Source organism: Geospiza fortis, unplaced genomic scaffold (genome assembly GCF_000277835.1).
Source record: "Geospiza fortis unplaced genomic scaffold, GeoFor_1.0 scaffold217, whole genome shotgun sequence".
In the NCBI taxonomy this organism is placed as follows: Eukaryota; Metazoa; Chordata; class Aves; order Passeriformes; family Thraupidae; genus Geospiza; species Geospiza fortis.
This window is the reverse complement of record NW_005054392.1, coordinates 2,222,743-2,231,251: the sequence shown is the minus strand read 5'-3', so window position 1 is coordinate 2,231,251 and position 8,509 is coordinate 2,222,743. Positions and strand designations below refer to the sequence as shown.

Below are 8,509 nucleotides of genomic sequence, written 5' to 3'. Positions count from 1 at the left end.
TCACAGATTTCACTTTCTTCAGTTATCCCTATTCTGCATATCTGAGTCTTGAAGTTTATTGAAAATACAGTTTATTTCCAGTGTGGAAAACTAATTATTTATTTGGGAAAATTTGCCCTTACCAAAACTTCATTTTGTTTTCACATATGAAAAACATGCTGTGTTCATAAGCTGGAAAGAAGCCATACATTCCTTTCCAGCACAGTCGTTTCCAATATCATGTACGTGGGGAAAAGGAAACGGATTTAACTTCCATGTTCCGTACATGTATGTACCTGTATGGATAATTTTGAACAAGTGAAGTAATAGCTATTTTAGATGTGCATCTTCCTTGTGGTTAGTAAACTGGTGGATAGTTTTCTTCAATATTTAGTGAGTGCCCTTGACTTGTCTTGCTTCTGTATAGAAGACTGTTTCAGTGTTATGAAAGCTCAGAAGCTTTCGTTGTGAGGGGAGAGCTACAAAATAATATGACATTTCTCTAACATTGTCACTAAAACTCACAAAAGTTAAATAATTCGAGGTTTGCCCCTCAAACCCATCCTTACCTATATCTTAACTATGTTCCTTAATTATTGCAGCAGGATCCTCTGGGGGTCACCTGCAGCATCCAAGGCCATTATAGTATCTGTGCCTTGAGCTGCACTATGTACCATCTGAATTTCTTTGATTAGCTCATGTCTGTTATTAATATGTATTTTCATTTAATTTTATTAGAAATGAAAAGGGACGAGATAGTTCAGTGTCCAAGTATGCTTTCAGCATAGTCAGTAGCAGTTTTGACCAGGACTTCTGTGGAAACCTGCTTTGCCCTTCAGTACACACAACTTCTAAATGAAAAACTTATCTGCTGTGCTGCTGCTTTGGATTAAAATTTATTATAAAGGTCAAATTCCTTCTGACTATTTTGACACCATGGAGAATCCCAGCGTAGCATAACACTCATATACAAGTGTGTAGTTTTAAGTGTCGTGATTGCCCAAACGAGACTGTTGTATCTCAAGCCTTTAAAATCCATGAATTCCAGTCTGATGTAATTTCATCAAAGTGTGATGAAAACAAACTGCAACAAACCTGAGGACCCTGAATGCAATGCACTGTTACTATCTCTGCACATCAGGAAATTTTTTACAAGCTGTAGTTAAATTCTTCTTGTTCTGAGGAGCAAGATACTTTTTTTTTCTCCTGAACGTGCAAGAGAAGCCATGTTACAAATAGTTAATCTGGTAGTTTCATTTTTTGAAGTGTGTTTTCAAACAGAAACACTTTTCATTTTGAGCTTTGCAGCCTCAGTTGGAGGTTATATCAGACAGAGTTGAAATTAGTGTTCCAAACCTGAGCATATGCAGTGCTGTGTATATAGCCTGAAGTGGGATTTTTTGGTTGCAATGTGACTTTTGTTCTTAGAGGGGAATCTCTGGCAGACCTTGGGCTAGAGCAGCACTAGAGGGCTCTGTGTGGCACATCACACTTCAGGGCCTGGAGCAAGGTAATTCTTCTCTAAACAAGGCTTAAGTGAAAACACTGCACATAAAATGAAACATCAGCATAAAAATGAATGCTGGAGACACACAGCCTTACAGAATAGCTCCTGGCTTGGGACCTAAGGCCAATATCATTCATTTATTTAGCTAGCTTTATAGTCTGTTAGTTTTGGATTTGAAACTATTACAATAAATGCAGATGGAAAGTGTTTTTACAGTAGGGAAGTAATTAAATTGGGTGTGGGAACTTTGTCAGGAGAATTCTTGGAGTGACATGTGTGTATCAGCAGATTCTTTGTCTTGCTTGGCTTGGGTTTGTCTTTTAGAAAGAAGCAGTCAAACTGCAGATGTAACTACTAAATTTTTAAGGGATATACTAACCTGTGCAGCATGTTAAAAAATGCTTTCCAGAAGTGACCAGCTATACATGCAATAAAAATCAACCTTCCCAGCATTTATTTAGGGAAGGTGCTTCTTGTCTTAACAGACAAGTAAATTGCACAGAGGGAGAGGGATCTGTAGTTAAGAATTGAAGTTGTGGTGAATAGGTGAGCTGTAAACACCAAAGGAAACATATGACTCTTCAATGTCACTGACAGATATTTTGATTCACAAACAACTTTGCCTTACAAATTCTGTCATAGTTTCTTGGGAATTTTTTATCAAATCCCTATGAAGGGGGTCTGAATACTTCCTTTTATACCTAGGTGGTGGCATTATACCTTACAGTGGTGGTGTTGTGGCTGTATCAATATTATGCCATTCTTTCTTCATAATTCTGTAGTAAAAGTCAAATTCACCCTGCAACCCTGGATAGTTATCCAGTCATGCAAAAGGCTTCCTGGGGATGTTGGTGTGTGATACAGAGGCAGTGAATACTTGGGACTTGCCAACTGTTCCACCACAAGTCTGGATCAGGCAAGAGCAGCATGATGGACAATTCTGACATGCTGGTCCTGTATCAAATTCACTAGCAAGGTTAGGGAGAGAAGTTCCTGTCTTCAGAGCCTACAGACATACATTGCTCTTAATTTTCTTATATGACAGGTAACTTTAAAATGGTATCAATCCTGAGCGTGCTGAACAGCTCCTTCATGAAATTCAGTGTCATACATGAATTGCTGAAGTCTAGTGCAGTGCTTGAAAGTTAACTTGTTTGCAATTGTCAACAACCTTCCTTTTTACTTAAGCCATAAAAAAGCCATTTTAATTCTAATAAGGAATAATTTTGTTGCCCTGAAACCTGTAAGCTACACTTAAAACTTCATACCATATGACCTGTGGAAATGCTAGAATATGTGTTATTCTGAAGTGTGGTAAAATGCTAAATATGAAGTCTGAGACTTCTGCTCACGCTCAGCAACAGCATATTCTATTTGGCCACACATCCCACAGCAGCATCTTTCTTTGACATAGCAGTCTGCTTGATGAATGCATCTCTCCTACCCCCAAATCCTCCTTCTCATACCACCAGGCCTGCCAGAGATTCCACTGTGAGACCAAAATCATGTCAGGAATTGAGGCATGAGAGTAAGTATTGGTTTTTCTGGGCTATAAAATTAAATAGGAAGGAGAGAAATGAAATGAAGGAGTGGAAGTCATTGCAAATGGAAATTCAGCAGGGTCTTCTATTGCGTCCTCAAAGTTCACTGATTATAGGAAAAAAAATAATGGTTTTTTACCATCTGGAGGATGGAAGACTACAGCACAATGAAGAGATTTTTCTGACAGTTTAAACACAGTTTCTTTTTCTCCTGGAAGGGTAAAGGAAAATGGCTGAATATTTCACATACTTTCCTTCTTTAAGCTATGATATTTATGTTGTGATGAAGCTATCTATAGGAAGAAACGGAAAACTTGAAGGTTTTGATGAGTAGTTTTGTAAGTTAGGGATAAAAGTTAGCTGACAAATCAACTTAGGAATACTTAGGATACATAGTGTCAAAAAGACATTACTTGTGTTTTGTAAATTACTTGTAAATTTTTAATTAAAATTTATGTAAATTACTTGTAAATTTTGTAATTACTTGTAAATTTTTACATTGTATATTTGCAGGAGGGTGATGGATTTTTGTACTAGTAAGTTAAAATTAAGCCCCCTAGAGCAAGAAGCCCTCCACTTTATTGCTTCATTTTTTACTACTAAGCCTGTGGATCCAATATTTCTAGTAGTATCCATTCTTCCTGACTTTTCCTTTGCACACTTAAAACAAAAATATCTAAAAGAAAAGTAAAAGGAAATTAAGCCAGTCTTAAGTAAATCCTCTCATTTAAAACTTTATCAGATGATGTAAGAAACGTGTAAATCAGGGGCATTACAGTTACTGCATTGATGCCTGTTAGATGGGGTTTGTCCCTACGTGTTACCAAACTACAAATTCACCAGTGATGATCACTGGTGAATACTGAATCATATGCAGAGATCAAGTTGCCAGATAAAGCAGTTATCCAAAAAAGTGCACAGGGATTTTTTATGTGTTTAAAAAGGCCTCCAATATTTCAGTTCAGTATGGGGTTCAGTGAGGTTGCTAGCATAGATTGCAGCTGTTCATCAGATGATTGCTGCTCTGTTTTTCAACACCCACACTTCTATGTGCGCCACAAAGTAAGATTTAAAAGATATGAATTCCTGTTTCTGTTTCATATTAAAAGTCTTTCTTAAAACTTTTGAATGAGAAGTAGGCTTTCACATTTTCTCTCTGGTCTCATTTTGATACCTACTCATGATTTTTAATTGATCAGGATACAGAGTTCACATACATATCCAGAGACATTTATTGTCATTAATGCATTCACCAGTAAATAGATGGTATTGAATGTCAGTTAGAGCTATCACAGTTTTCCCATTCACTTCTCTTGACCTAAGTTTGTTTCCTCTGCAGTTTTGGGCTCACTGTTGCGAATGCAATATTCACTATGATCACTGGATCTGAGCTATGGTAATGCTGCATGTGTGCATTACCAAACAGTGCTTCCATGACCATTCATACACTTTAAAACCCATAAAAATAAAAGTAACATGTATCTTCTGTATCTTATTCCAAACAACCAGATCATCATGTTTCATTCTCATTGGTTTCAACTAATATACATCTGAGATTTCTTCCACCAACTAATTCCCTCAACAAGACCTTAACAGTCTTATCTCAGGATGATCACAGTCAGGCATTAGCTGGCCCATATTTATCAGGTCTAACACTGTAACTCCTGAGCCAAAATCCAAACTTTACAGGCACCTTCTGTGATGAAGCTTTCATGCCTTTTCCATGACTTTGAAAGCAGCTGACCATCTGCATGTGCGTTCCTAGTAGAGTGGGATCAGCAGTACCTTCCTGTTCATTTGCAGTTGAAGAGATGAACAGCATTATTGTTACATAGTAAAGAGGAGCTTGCAATTGAGCTACTGAGCAAGAAAAACCAGCAATAGCTATGGAAATTGTGATTAAAGTTTCAGCAATTATAATACAAAAAATGAATAGTATTCGTTGTGCAGTGAAAATGAGCAAACCAGTCTACCTGGCTTTCTTATGTGTTGTTTAAACACATTAGACTCCCTAATTTTCTTCTCATCCATGTCTTAGAAGCTTTTTTAGAAGGTAAGGGTTTGTTGTCTTGTGAACCATATGTAGCTTATCTTGACCAGAGGATAATGCTTTTCTGAGTCAGAAGTGTAGCTCCACTGTATCCCATCTTGAATAATCTGTAGATCATTATGATGTGATAAATGGCCTTCATTTGAGGAAATTAGTTATTGATAGGACTCTGATTTAGACTTTGTAGTTGAGATTCCTCTCCTCCTGAAGTAGACATGTAAGGTATGCACTTTTGAAATGCCATTTTTTGAGCTTCTTTCTATTGACACCTTACTGTATCCCTCTTCCCCTGGGAAATCATGCATGCAGACTCCACCAGCAATCACCTGCTGCTCTGCTGATTTATTGTAAGACCAGCTAGATACACTATTTGACCAAAGGCAATGAAAGCATTTCTTTTAATTTTACAGATTAAGCATTTCTGCATAACTGGTCAATTCCAGAAGGGAATAGCTGCAAAAATAAGTTTAATCTTTTGCCAGGAAAAAAGACTTTTTGACTGGCTTCTGGTATTTCTTAGAGTTGGAGCAGGCTATAAGGAGAAACAGCAAAACAAATTTTCTATGAAAAGACAGAATAATTAAATTGAAAGATTGTCACAAGTAATTTTGAGGACTGGAAGAAAAACTAGTCAACAAGAGGCATGGTATATGCCAGAGTATAACATTCATGTCAATGAGGCCACTACATGGCCTCATTGACATGAATGTTATACTCTGGCATATACCATGCCTCTTGTTGACTAGTTACAAGCACTTCACCTAAGAGAAATGTTTGGCGGGATCAAGCCCAAACTACTCAGTCAAGACAGTGACTGACAAAAAACATACAACCATTTTCCAATTTTAAAATAATTTCATTGTGGAATAAGATTTCTCATAAAGACTACATTCTGGGACACACAGACTTAGCTTGCAGAGAATGTTTTATACAAATCTGGTACTTATTAAAGTTTTGTGCACTCAGTCTGCATGCCACTTAGGCAGTTGGAATCAATCAAAGTGTTTGGGAGATGATTCTTCACATACGTGTAGCTGAGTGATGCACAGCAACCATGACAATTTCACTATAGTTTCTGCAAGGAGTCGTGCCTTGCTATGTGAGTTTTATTTTCAGGCATGTAGTTTTCAGGCAATGTAAGTCTCTCCTTTTTTTTTAGATCAGTCGGTGTGGTGTCTCTCTGCTTTCTGAGCGCTGATGTTCTCATTCTTTAAACTTAAAAATTCAGTCTTCTGATTACCCAAGGCCAATTGAAGCTGGTCACTGTCTGCCCGTCAGGTGTTGTTGGCTCTGGATCAAGCCCCTGAAGAGTTCTAAAAATGTATATGATATGTTTACAGAAATTACAACAATCTATTTAGAGTGCAAATACGTGGTAACTGGTGACATCACAGGGAAGTATTTTAATGGTTTATATTAACAGATCCCCGTGGCTTATAACAATAAAAGTAATGTATTTTTTTATATTTCATGTCTGTTAAAAATTCCTGGGATATTTTGTTAATATTGGGCATAGCATATTTTCTGTGATATTAATAATAATTTATCCCTGTGATCCCAAGCCAGATCATGTCACTGTTAAGATTTCCATTAACCTGAATCAGTGATGGGTCAGACTTTGGAATGAATGAGAGCAACAAAACCTAAGAGATTTTTTTTGTCTGGTTGTTTGTGTTTGTTTTAGGGGTTTTGTTTGTTTTGTGGGTTTTATTTGTTTGTTTGTTTGTTTTATCACCACATTGAAAAGTGGGCAAACAAGATTCTAACAGAAGTGTTACTGGAACTAATCTGGAGATTTTGGAGATCAAAGTGCTTTGTGATTTTTGAGTTTGCTAAAGAGAGCAGGATTTCTGGATTAATTAATGTATCCATGAAACTTTTATAATTGTTGAATCTGCAGGAATATCTTAGGGTAAAGACTGGTTTTGAGTGAAAGAAGATAACCTAGGATTACACCTACAAATGTTCTTGCTTGATCCAGTAGTCTCTTAGAGCCTTATCCTAAAATTTTAACTGGATTTTGAGCCATAACATAAGAGTGTTTGTTCTTCTTACGTGTGCAGCACATGTAATAACAATGAGAAGGAGCTCTGTTTCTTTCTCCTGTGGTCTATTTTTTGCTCTGTCATATCACATTACAGCAGTACACAGGAGAACTAATTCAGACTCTGTTCCAACTTCTTTGACCTCTTGTATACTCTAAATATATTTTACCATTGGTGGGCCTGAATAGTAAAAGTATTTGATTCCACCTACTTTGCACTTCAAATATAGCTGACAAAATTCTGAAAAGAATGTATACAATAAAAAGAAAATGGCCATTGAGATCCAAATCTCCTGTTCTGAGATTGGTTTGCTTTTTACATGAATCACAGTTTTTCTCAAATATTTTTAAGTGTAATTTCTTGGCTAGATGTTTCACATTTTAAATGTCGTCAGTCAGTCCCACGTACTCAGTAAACAGTCAACTAACACCACTCAGTTATTATGCTGTGCTAATATTTAACATACCAGAACTCACCTCTTTACCATCCTACCAGGCCCTGATCAGTCATTAGAGAAAAAATAAGTAGGAAATAAAAATAGAAGTGTCATGGTTTATGCCCAGCCAGCAACAAAGCACCACGCAACTTCACCCTCCACACATCCACCCCAGTGGAATGGGAGAAGAATCAAAAGTAAAACTTGTAGCTTGAGATAAAACTGTGTAATAATTGAAGGAAAGTAAAATATTTAATAATAGTAAAAAATTTAAAATAATAATAATAATAATAATAATAATAATAATAATAATAATAATAATAATAATAAATAATGGGGGAAAAGTACAAACAAATTATGCACAAATGATCCTCACTGTTTGCTGACTAATGGCAGACCCCGTCCCAGAACCCAGATAATCCCCACTTCTGGGTAATTCCTCCAGTTCATAAGATGGACATGGTGTTCCATGGTGTGGAATATCCCTTTGGCCCATTCAGGTCACCTGTCCCAGCTATGCCCCTCCCAGCCTTTTGTGCATATCTCCTTACTGGCAGAGCATGAGACACAAAAGAAAAAGGTCCCTGACTTAGGATAAACACGACTTACCAAAACCAAAACATTCTCATGCTGAATCCAAAACAGCACTGCAACAGCTACTGAGAAGAAATTAACTCTATCACAACTAAGAACAAGAATGAACAAAAAAAGAAATCCAGATAAAAAGCGACCACATGTAAATAAGGTGATTGAGGCCACATGTAAATAAGGTTTCCTTTTATTTTCCTACCATCTGCATCTTCCACACATTACACAAATGCATGTTAAGCCTGCTGTAATATTTTAGGCTTTGCCTCCCCTCCTTATGTTAAGACAGCCTTATCAGAGAGCAGTTCTGTACCTCAGCTCCCTCCATACTCAGCTTAGTCTGAGCACCAGTCGTGTTGTTCT

At 36.9% G+C, this 8,509-nt stretch overlaps 1 protein-coding gene across 11 annotated transcripts in view; it reads left to right on the top strand.

Annotated features, from left to right (window-relative positions):
• The window catches only part of EYA4 (EYA transcriptional coactivator and phosphatase 4), a 144,121-nt gene that overhangs the window by 75,391 nt on the left and 60,221 nt on the right, over nt 1-8,509 (top strand). The window lies entirely within an intron of this gene.